General features: G+C 43.3%; 1 protein-coding gene across 4 annotated transcripts in view; it reads right to left on the reverse strand.

Annotated features, from left to right (window-relative positions):
- Positions 1 to 11,809, reverse strand: part of Yaf2 (YY1 associated factor 2) — a 94,452-nt gene that overhangs the window by 45,260 nt on the left and 37,383 nt on the right. The window contains exons 3-5 of one of the 4 annotated variants that reach the window (XR_001231509.1): positions 7,264 to 7,517; positions 6,774 to 6,907; positions 6,107 to 6,530 (exon numbers count right to left, since the gene is read on the reverse strand). The exons of the other annotated variants lie outside the window; for them this stretch is intronic. The gene's annotated coding sequence lies outside the window, so the exon portion shown is untranslated. Of the gene's footprint in view, positions 1 to 6,106; positions 6,531 to 6,773; positions 6,908 to 7,263; positions 7,518 to 11,809 lie in introns of those variants that run through there. 4 annotated transcript variants of the gene reach the window in all.

Here is an 11,809-nt window from a genome sequence, read left to right on the forward strand (position 1 = left end):
AAAAAGAAGAAAAAGAAGATTATACACCATGACTAAGTAGGATTCATCCTGGGGATGCAGGGATGGTTCAACATACACAATCAATAAATGTAATAAAACATATTAACAAGGACAAAAACCATATGATCATCTCAATAGATGCAGAAAAAGCATTTTAAAAAGTCCAGCACCCATTCATGATAAAAAAAACAAAAAACCCTTCAGAAAAGTGGAATAGATGGTCTTTATCCCAATCTGCTAAAAGCCATCTATGACAAACCACCTGGCAACATCATACTAAATGGACAACAACTGAAAGCTTTCACTCTAAAACCAGGAACAAGACAAGGATGTCCATGGTGACCACTCTTATTCAATATGGTTCCAGAAACTTCAGCTGGAGCAGTTAGATAAGAGAAAGAAATAAAAGGAATAAGGATAGCACAGGAAGAAGTTAAATTATCGTTATATGTGGGTGGCACGATACTCTACATAGAAGACCCCAAAAACTCCACCAAAAGAGTCTAGATTTAATAACCAAATTCAGTCACATAGCTGGATACAAAGTCAACACTCAAAAATCAATAGCATTCCGGTACACAAATAACAAACTCACAGAGAAATCAGGGAAATACCACCTCTTAAAATAGCAACCAAAAAAATAAAATACCAGGAATCAATCTAACGAAGGAAGTAAAAGACCTCTACACTGAAAACTACAGTACTCAGAAAAAGGAGAAAGATACCCAATGTTCTTGGGTAGGCAGAACCAATATAGTGAAAATGGTCATTATTTCCAAAACTGTTTACAGATTTAACGCAATCCTGATCAAAATACCAACAGGATACCTTACGAAATGAGAAAAAAATTCTAAAATTCATATGGAACCAGGAGAGACGTAGAATAGCAAAAGCAATTCTGAGCAACAAAGATAAGACAGGGGGCATCACAATCTCTGACTTGAAATTATACTACACAGCTACTGCGGTAAAAACAGAATGGTACTGGCAAACAAAACAGACCTGAGGATCAATCAAACAGATTAGAAGATGTAGAAACAACTCCAAACACACTTAGCCACCTTATCTTTGACCAAGACGGTAAACGCCTTCACTGGAAGAGAGATGGCCTCTTTAATAACCAGTGCTAGATAAACTGCCTAGATACACGGTGTGAGAAACCCAAAAATGTAAATAAGGACCAAAATGTATAAAGAATATTGGGAAATGAGAAGAAAATTTTCAAATGAGACGAAGAACAAAGGGGGAATGAAGGGGAGGGAAGAGGAAAAAGAAAGAATAGAAAGAAAAAATTTAAACAAAGCTTTTGTAAACAAGGACAAAAGACGAAGGAAATGGGCAAAAAAACAAGCAGCAAGATATATCATACAAAAGTATGAATTCCCAATGATGAATGTTATCATTAAGTATCTAAAAAAAAGAATGGTGCAATAAAAAGAAGGAAAAAGCTAGGACTGACACCTGAGGAGACCCTACAGGCCGCGGGAAAGCTTTCTGAGACACGAACAAACGAACTAAGGGAGGGCGGTGAGGGCTTGCTGGGAAGGGACAGAGGCTGGCGGGAATGCTGCGTCCAGAAAGCAGAACAAAGGCCAGAAACACCCGAGCGCTCAGTGCGGAGGAGCTACGCCTGGGCCAACTTCACAGGGTGGACGCAAGAGCTAATTAAGGCTGAAGAAACAAACAGAAACCTGGCCGTGAGACCATCTTTGGGGAGGTTGAGAATGCAGACTTCATGCTAAAGATGTCCCCTTAGCTGTTCTAAAAGTGCCATAACAAAGACAGCTTAAAATATCGAGAGGCCAGGATACAGCTCAGTGGTACAAGTGCCTGCCTGGCAAGCACAAGGTCCTGAGTTCGATTCATGGTACAAACAAACAAACAAATAAATAATGAGAGATCAGATTATCTATAGAGCAAAGTACAAGCTCATTTATCTACAGAGACTAGGTAAGTACTAAATACAAAGAGCATCGGGTGTATGAAACCCAGGCGACAGCAGGCAATGATGAGAAACACGAAAAAGAAAAGTCTCCATGAAATGGTGCAGACTGTTGCAGTGAACACGTGACTTAGTACGTTAGATGTTTTTAATATTTAAAAAGAAAACGGAAGCCAGAAGTACTGATAGATGCCTATAACTCCAGCTAGTTGAGAGGCTCAAGCAAGAGGATCACAAGTTTGAGGCCCACCTGAGCATCTTAGCAAGACTCTATTTCAAAGTGAAATTGTTAAAAAAAAAAAAAAAAAAAAAAATTTTTTAAAAGAAGTGGGAGCCAGGCATGGTGACACATGCCTGTAATCCCAGTACCTGAGAGGCTGAGGCAAGAGAACTGCTACAAGTTTGAGGCAAGCCTGCGCTACACCGTGAGTTCAAGACCAGCCTGACCCACATAGTGAAGCCTGTCTCAAACAAAAAATAAAAAAGGGGGCTGGGGGACACAGCTCAGTGTGCCGGCCACAGGTTCAAGCCCCACTACTGTGGGGAAAGGACTGGAAATGCGTCTCAGTGGTTGTTTACTCACTTAGCACAGGCAAGGCCCTGCCTGGGTTTAACCCTCAATACCACAAAAACAAAAACCAAAAAAGATGAAAATCCATACATTCGAGAGAAATCTCTTTTTTTTTTTTGTCTTTTTGAGACAGGGTCTCGCTATGCAGTTCAGGCCAGGCTTGAGCTCACTTTGTAGCCCAGGCTAGTCTCGAACTTGCAACAATCCTCCTGCCTCAGCCTCCCGAGTGCTGGGATTACAGGCATGCGCCACCATGCCAGGCTTCTTGTTTTTTTTAATGATAGCAATTAAATTTCTTTGAAACATGGTACAAGTCAACACTGAGGTGCAAAAAACCAAAACTACGAATCAAACTGCTACAGCAAATCCTCACTCACAGGCCCTGCAGGAGCTGAGGGTAGATTTAAACAAGGATGCAGGTCCTGAAGGGTTCAGCAGGGGTAGAAGGGACCACTGGAAAGGTGACAACGTCTTGTTCACTTGTAAGTAACGTAGCTGGCCTCAGAAAATCATTTAGTGGACTTCCCTGTAAATTAACGTCAGGACTACGGACACTAACTGAGGAGCAGAAGCCAGGACAAACTGAAGAACACCGCACACAAGTAAGCCGATCCAGTGCTCCAGTGCCCCGTCCCAACCTGCTCTCCCACCAGCGTCCCGCTCCATGCAGAAGCAGCTGCGGGCAAATGCTGCCGACGCTCTTCCTGCGCTGCCTGGTGTTCCCTCCTTGGCTGTGTAACTGCCCACCGCTCAGAAATTTGGCCAACACGCCAGTGACCACAAGTAGAAACTATTAGCTTTCACCTGGCTGGGGCAGTGAAAATGAGAGGACAAGTGATCACAGCAGACGGGATAAGGAAAGTACTCTTGGCTCCACTGCAACTTTAAGCCAGGAACTCAAGTGTTAGCTCTGTACCCTAACTTAGGGCTGCCTCGGTTGCTAAAGCTCCGGCTTATCAGGCATGAGTCAATTAAATGCTGCACCACTGTGCCGGGCAACAGCCAGCAACAATTATGAATGCGCCTGGACAGCAGGGTTGGGAAAGTAGGGTGGGGTTTGAGATCCGGCTAGATGATGAAATGAGTGGGTGGAGGGGGAGAAACTGGCAACAGGGTAAGTATGGAAATTAAGCAACAGTCAAAACAAGAAAATATGCAATCCAAGGACACTCTCAATATGAACACTTATCTATCCAGAGTCCAGCTAATCTTATCTTACAAGAGCAGCTGCGCATGGTGGGGCAAGCCTGTAGTTCTGGCTACTCAGGACGCTGAGGCAGGAGGAGCGCTTGAGTAAGGAATTCAACCTAGGTAACATAGGAAGGCCCTGTCAGAAAGGGCGGGAACAGTGCAGCACTATTTGAAATAAATTATAGACTCTGCTGGTGTAGGGACATGTGGGTAGCCAGTATTTGTGGTTATAAATTTGTTTACTTAGAATAATCTTAAATGCCCTTCATCTTAGGCAAAGTGAAACCAATAGGCTATAAAAATATTATGCCGTATTTTCCCTTAAATAGGGCTCTATTTTGTAATATAATCACCCTCACAGTATCTACTGTTTGAGAAAAAAGAGAGAAAAATTGGTTGATTTGAAAAGCTCTGCGCAATTAATATCTAGGGAAAGAACACCCACACCCAATCCTCATAAAGTAAAATGATGGATCTCATTTTACAAAAAAGAAATCCTTCTGAGCAATGCTTTAAAGAAAGACTGGAGAGATTTGTTTTGTTATCCTGCTGCAGGAACCAATGATGATGTCCAAGCCTTCTTTACGGAGAAGGGCTGAGCTCAGTATCTGGATAAAAAGCAGGAGCCAATATCATGACTGAAAGCGTGGAGGAAGGAAACTTCACTCCTCGTCCACCGGGACGAAGGACAGGAGGGTGCTGTGCAGCATGCCTGTAACCCAGCACTGTGGGAGGCCAGAGCAGAAGGGTCACAAATTCAGACTCTGCCTGGGCAATTATACGTAAGTCAGCTGCAGAATTCCCCTGGGCTGGATCTCCCGTAGTATGTGGGGGGGCGGGGGGCGGTACGGAGAGAAAGACAGAAAAGGGTGAGAGAAAGGTTAGATCTAGCTATGAGGCAACACTACAGAAAAATCTAAGCGTTCTCTCAGATATAGGAACAGACTATAAAACCACTAATTATCAGTAGTAAAACAAAGTACCCATGAATAGGTGACCCAATAAAAGAAAAATAAGATAGTTGAAGCCCCTCTAATGAGAAGTAACAGAAGGAGAGTTACAGAGAAGCAACATTTTCTTCAGATGATATAAGTCTACACTGTACAACACAGAAACCACAGGGGTACCGAGCACATAGAATGTAGCTGTCTGTGTTAAGGTACACTGTAGGTGCAGAACACGCCTAGAGTTGGAAGACCTGGTATGGAAAAAAAATTACTGTAACAGCTGACTAATAACTGAAAGGATACTAGTTAAGATACACTGACCTCGATAAAACATAGTACTGTAAGTAACGTCACACTGGGTGTTGGTGACACATGCTTATAATCCCAGCTCTCGAGAAGCTGAGGCACAAACACTGAGTGAGTTTCAGGCCAGCCTGGGCTCCACAGCGAGTTCAAGGCCAGCCTGAACTACATAGTGAGACCCTGTCTCAAAAAACAAAAACAAAAACAAAAAAGTAAATTCAACTGCTACATTTTACTTTTTCTAATTTAGCTACAAGAGATTTTTAAATGACAATTTTTAATACAAGCCTCTTTTGTGGCTTGTATTACATTTCTACTGGACAGTCCTATTGTAAATTAGTCATGTTTAATGTGAAACATTGACTTCGTAAGACTCTTTTAACATTTTTATTGTATGTTCATTAATATGAAGCTCCTCTTAAGTGTGCCTTGGGTGACCGTAAGGTGGAAATAGGTGACCATAATGCACCCCCACCAGGGGCTGGGGATTTAGCTCAGCGGCAAAGCGCCTGCCTGGCAAGTGCAAGGCTGTTAGTTCAGTTCCCGGTACCGGAGAAAAATCAAAAACAAAACAAACAAACAAACAAACAAAAAAAAAAACAAAGAATGCACCCCACCAAAAAAAGAGAACGACCCAAATTTGTGGGCAGGGGCATGAGCAGCACAGTTGTCTCACCAGTAACTAGGCTCTCTTCCTGTTAGGGTGGGCAAAGGGTTACATAGGAAGAGAGAAGCCCTCGGCACGCATCACAGGATTCAACCAAGTTGGCCTGTGTTCAACAGAAGAACATGCTTCATATGCAGACCTTCTCGCTGTTTGCTGCCATTTACTGAAATTTACCCCTCCTCGGCAACTTCCTGCTATTTAACATTTGCTCTTTGGAGAGGCTGCCACACGCGCTGAGGCCGATTCAGCATTAGAGACAGCACACTTCTCTTCCTAGGTCAAAATGAAAGGCACTGTTCTTTTTACGTGATACAATGACCAATTTTATTATAAATCTCAGTATCATCTGGAAACACTGCACGATCCATGTAGAAACTTGAAGAGAATGTAGTTTTAGGAAATTAAGAATTTCATAAAAAAAAGAACATAAGCAGCTTTATAAGATAGCGCCGATAACACAGAAAAACAACTGTACTTTCTTGATGTTATGAGTATTACTTTAAAAATGTATTTGATGCAGCAACATGAAAAAATGAATTTTTGGCATTCAGAATTTTTCACACATTCACGTATCACGTAAGTTATAGTCCTTCGACAGGAAACAATTCAAGGCTTCATACAGTGTTCCCCGTTGGATCGCCCCAGTCCGGACAACCAATGGAAGACGCGCAGCCGCTGGAAGAGACGCCAGCAGTCTGAGGAGAGCTCTGGGCCGAGGGGCACAAGGCGTTACAGGACATGCTGGAGGCCACTGAACGCTACAGGGCCGACTCTGCGGTGGTTCTCTAACAGAAAAGTGGGCCCACTGCCAATCGCACAGTGCTCACAGGTGGCACCATCAGCGTTTCATGCCGTTTCCAGCGCCTCAGATCAAGAGTCGCGCCCTTCTGTTCTTTGTGTGCAAAGGGCCTGTGGCGGGGACGACAAAGAAGAGTGGGGTTGGGGAGGACAGCAAGGGGCAGAGGTCTGCGTGTAACAAGTGAGTTACAGTATTTTCCTTCTTGCTTCCCCTTAAAACTTTAAATTCCTTAAGGAGAGACTGAATTTTAAAAACAGAGAGAGAGAGGGCTGGAATCTATTCACAGCTCTCCCCAAGACCTGGTGCTTATCTGCTAATCACTACCACAGAACTAAGCTAATTTAGCTACTCACCCAAGCCTTTATCTTTCTATTAAACACCAACATCAAGAAGAAATGAGGTCAGGGTGGTGATGCACACCAAAACGCCAGCACTTGGAAGGCCGAGGCAGGAGGATCTCTGTGAGTTTGAGGCCAGCCCAGGCTACCTAGTGAATTCAAGACCAGTGTGAACTATACAATGAAATACTATCTTAAGAAAACCAAGGGGGAAAAAAAATAACGAGTGAAGATTGAAACAAAAAAGGTCAATCCTTGGGATATTCTTTCATAAGAATAAACTCTAACACATTTTTTAAGGAAAACATGTAGTCCATGAAAGCTGTTTCCTTTCAACCACCATTATCGGATCTACAGCAGCTCCCAAGCCCATCCAGGGGCGGCCACCACCACGAGTGTGCTGGCAGTGAGGTCACCCTGTTCCCATCCCTCTGCAGTCCACCCCTCCCTGCTGGTCAGGTTTCCCCACAATCGGACATCGGCACTGTGAGCTCTGGAGCCCTACCCCGGCCCTCAGCTCTGCCGCTCGCTGCGCTGCGCGGGGTGGGGACCACCCTGCTGCGGCCCCTGCGCATCCGGAAAGCGGCGGTCGGCCCTCCCGCAGGGACAACACAGGTGTTCGCCAGCCTCCCCCAGGTGGAGAGGGGCGCTCTCAAACCAGGCGGCAGCCCCGAGGGCAACAGTTTCCTGTACACCAATGGCAAGTGCGTTGTCCTGAGGAACATCGACATTCCAGGTCTTGAGCACCAGAACTGACTACTGAAAAAAGAAAAATGCAAAACTGAAGAGAGACTCGGTAAACTCCCCCATCGTACAGACATTCGGGTTGCAGACTTGTAGGTATGAAGGGACCTGGCATTATGGACATCTGTAGATACGAACGAACTCCTGAAAGCCCATAAAAACCTTGCCACGAGGTTTCAGCTGTTACCACGAATGGGCTTCTGAAGAATCTTCGCCCACAGTTCACGAAGTTCATGGACTTAAGATGTGTAAGGAGTCCAAAGAGGTCTTCCACAACGTAACAAGACACTTAGCTGGAAGAGCCTGCCACTCCGGTTGTGTAACACCGGGCGCTTCCTCAGGAGGTCTGGATGCAATCAGACACCCAGTTAGAAGATAAAGAGACAAGCGGAAGACGTAACAGAATAATCAAAGATATGCACAACACAGGAAATGGCCAGGGGATTTTCTTCGCTTGACGAGGCACTGTTTGCGGCAAAGGACTCCCGCGCAGAGTGAAACAGAAAGGTAGCAGCAGCCATTCAGAATGCCGTCCGGAGAAACACAGTCACTGGGAAAAAGCTGCTGTTCGGCTCTTATGGATCATTTCCAAGAAGGCAACAACTGAATAAAAAAACCGTGTCATCAAAAAAGAAACCAAGCTGTGCACTCAGTATCTATATGCCATATGCAAGCTACACCCCAGTTCTACAAGTGAGAAAGTATCTGAAGGAGTACAATATTAGTACAGGAGAAAGGTGTAACAGAACAGAGAGTTCAGAAGTGGATCCTAATATGTTTAGACAATTGCTAAGTGACAAAGGTGGTGCTTCCTGCCGGTAAGGAAAGGAAGAGGAAAAGAAGAGTACTGAATTAGTTTTATATATGGAGGAAAGAGCCGGACCTGGTGGCACACACCTGTAATCCCAGCACTCAGGAGGCTGAGGCAGGAGGATCCTTGTGAGTTCGAGACCAGCCTGGGCTACAAAGTGAGCTGGAGGCCAGCCTGAACTGCATAGCAAGACCCTGTCTCAAAAAGACCAAATAATAAAAATAAAACTAAAAATAAAAATAAAAAAAATTTATATAAAAATATGTGGAGGAAAAATTAGACCTTTACCATAGGCCATGTACAAAAATAAACTCTAACTGATTTAAATAATAAGCATCAAAAGGAACAACCATCATTTTCCAGGTGCGCAGGGGTCACAGCAGCTTCCTGGCCGGCCCTCAGGCCAGGCCCTGGGGGGCGCCAGGATCTCGCGGCCCGCCCCCACCTCAGGCGCCAACCCGAGCTCCCCGGGGTCCAGAGCTCGATTTTGAAGTACAATGTATATCCCTGTGTGACTCAGTCCACACCAAGGCAGCAACATGTGTCAAGTCCCAGGAGGCTCTCCCGGCCCTTCCTGGTACCACACTTCCAAAACCACGCCATGCCTGTTTCTGATCATCACAGACCAAATTCCTGAGCTTCCTATAAATAAGTCAGACAGTCTTTTATGTCTCACTTATTACTCAGCATTAAGTCCAGAAGATTCATTCCATGCTGTGCACAGCACCTTGTTCTTTTTTATTGCTTTGTAGCGGCCTGCTCTAGTACAACTTCCAAGTTAGTCTTGATAGCCAACTTACAAGAATGAAGTTCCTCTTCATTCTTTCTCCCAGACCTATCTTGGTTATTCCTGTGCCTTTGCTTTCCTACGTCGTCACTGTAAAACTCCCGCCGGGACTACCGTCCGTAAGTCCATGTAACCACAGACAAGGCACTTTGGTGACGTGTTCTTAAAGAAACTTCCTACCCAGAAATATAGCATATCCTACTTTTTATTCATGTCTAATCTTATATTTTTCAGTAGAATGTGGGAACTCTACAGAATTTTTTTAATTTTTCAAAAGGGGATTACGAAGCTGAATGTTGGCCCTGCCCAGTGTTGTATTTTTTTCCTTGTAGAGTCAAATTTGAAAAGATTTTTTCTTACAAAAATGGACTTTTTAACGTTTATATAAATACAAATTAATGATTTCTTGTGTTATTAAAATCAATACTGTACTTGTAGCATATTTCTTTTCAAACTATATTACTCGCGTCAGCTCTGTTTTTCTGGAGGAATACTTCCAGAATAGCCTGAAAAGACCCAACTTGGACTTGGCAATGACACTTTTACTGCTGCAGATTACTTTCTATTTCATCAAATTCTGTTCTCATTTTTATTACTTCTTGGCTTGGCCTGACTTGGTTGAATAACTAGCTTATTTTCAAAAGATTTTTATATTTTAATCTAATATACGTATATAAGATCATAAATTTACCCCAAATCCTATTTTTCTCATATTTCTCAAGTTTTGATACAATGCTTTTGGAATAATTCTGTACTAATTACCATATAATTTCCACTTTTCTTTTTTGTTTTGAGGCAAGGTCTCACTGTGTTGCCCACGCTGGCCTCAAACTCCCCAACAGCTGAGATTACAGGTTCATACCATTGCACACAGTTCCACTAATTAGTTTAATTGTTGAGAATTCTTAATCATTTTTACTTCAGCAATGTTTCTCCACTGTTCTGTGTTCCCTCTTCTGAAACACAATTAAACATAGGTTAGAGCGTCTCAGGCTACCATGTAAGCTATCTTAAGTTTTTCTTTCCTATTTTTCATTTATCTCCCTGTGCTGTCCTGTAAGAATTCTATTGCTACCTTCATATTAATAACTTCTTTCTTCAGCTGTGTCTACTTTGCTCATTTATGAAATTATTTTATAATTATATTCTTCATTTTCAAGATTTCAATTATTTATATTTACTGTTTCTTAAAATCCTGTATCGTTAAATTATAGTACAATGTGTCCTCAATTTAAAATGAAAATAGCTATGTTTTAAGCTGCGAAGCTTTTAGGTAAAATGTGCTTGAAAAGGTCTCCATCACAAAGCTCTTCTTCCGGGCTGGGGATTTAGCTCAGCAGCAAAAGCGCCTGCCTGGCAAACGCAAGGTCGTGAGTTCGGTTCCCGGTACTGGAGAAAAAAAAAAAAAAAAAAAACAAAAAAAAAAAACCTCTTCTTCAATGACAAGACAAAACAAAAACCACTTCAGCTCTTAAGCATTCTCCGGCTGTCTCCTGCAGATGCCATCCTACTGTGTCTCCCTGCGCAGGGGCATGGGAAGAATGGGTTCTATCACTCCCACTTTAGAATCACAAAAGCTGAAGTACAATAAAGCACTTTTAAAAATATTTTCTCAGGTTTTTAAAATTTCAAAGCCAGCCGGACGTGGTGGCGCACACCTGTAATCCCAGCACTCAGGAGGCTGAGGCAGGAGGATCCTTTCAAGTTCGAGATCAGCCTGGGCTACAAAGTGAGCTCAAGGCCAGCCTGAACTGCACAGCGAGACCCTGTCTCAAAAATAAATAAATAAATAAAATTGCAAAGTCACAGAAGAGTTGAAAGTGAGATGAATACGCATACACCTTTCGACCTGGATGCCAAGTTGCCAACATTTACATGTGTTCTCTTGCCCTCTCTCCTCCCCCACCCAGGCCACACCCAAACATCCACACCTTCTTTCTTTTTAAGTGATGATTCTGTTTTGGATTTTTGAGAGGTCTTGTTATGTAGTCCAGGCTGGTCTTGAACTCACTATGAAGCCCGGGCTGGCACCCAACTCAGTGCAATTATCCTGCCTCGGTCTCTGGAGAGTCGGGTGACAGGCGTGCACCAGCACACCCACCTACACACGCCTTTCTTCTAACCCTCCTAAGATACTTCACTCTCAGCATGTATTTTCAGGGAATAAGGGCACTGCTGGCGGACCGATGCCATTATCATACCAAACTGCAGGTTAGGAGACTCACACACAGCTGTGCAGCCACAGGTTCAAATGGCACAGTTAAGTCATTTGACTAAACGTTTTCTTATCTTGGACTACACTGTTTCTCTGGCAACTGTTTAGAAGAAAAATTCATTATGTCAAAGAACATCTTCGTTCAATTATTGTAACATTAGATTTCATTTAATCCTCTGTAACACAGGTATTCTTAAAAACAAGCATTTCTTTTTTGGGGGGCGGCGGGGGGGGGGGGATTTCCGGTACCGGGAATTGAACTCATGACCTTGCGCTTGCCAGGCAGGAGCTATGCCGCTGAGCTAAATCCCCAGCCCAAAAACAAGCACTTCTGAAAATCAAACAATCATCTATGACCCCTAAACCTCAAAAATCAGGTATCATATACTGAACTTCCAGTTTGCTTCTTAACACTATACAGCAAGGGGCCAAACAAACTCACTGCAAGAAAGATAGCCTCTTTAATAAATGGTGCTGGAAAAATTGGCTTGCCA

Source organism: Chinchilla lanigera, unplaced genomic scaffold (genome assembly GCF_000276665.1).
Source record: "Chinchilla lanigera isolate Chin_1 unplaced genomic scaffold, ChiLan1.0 scaffold00099, whole genome shotgun sequence".
NCBI lineage: Eukaryota > Metazoa > Chordata > Mammalia > Rodentia > Chinchillidae > Chinchilla > Chinchilla lanigera.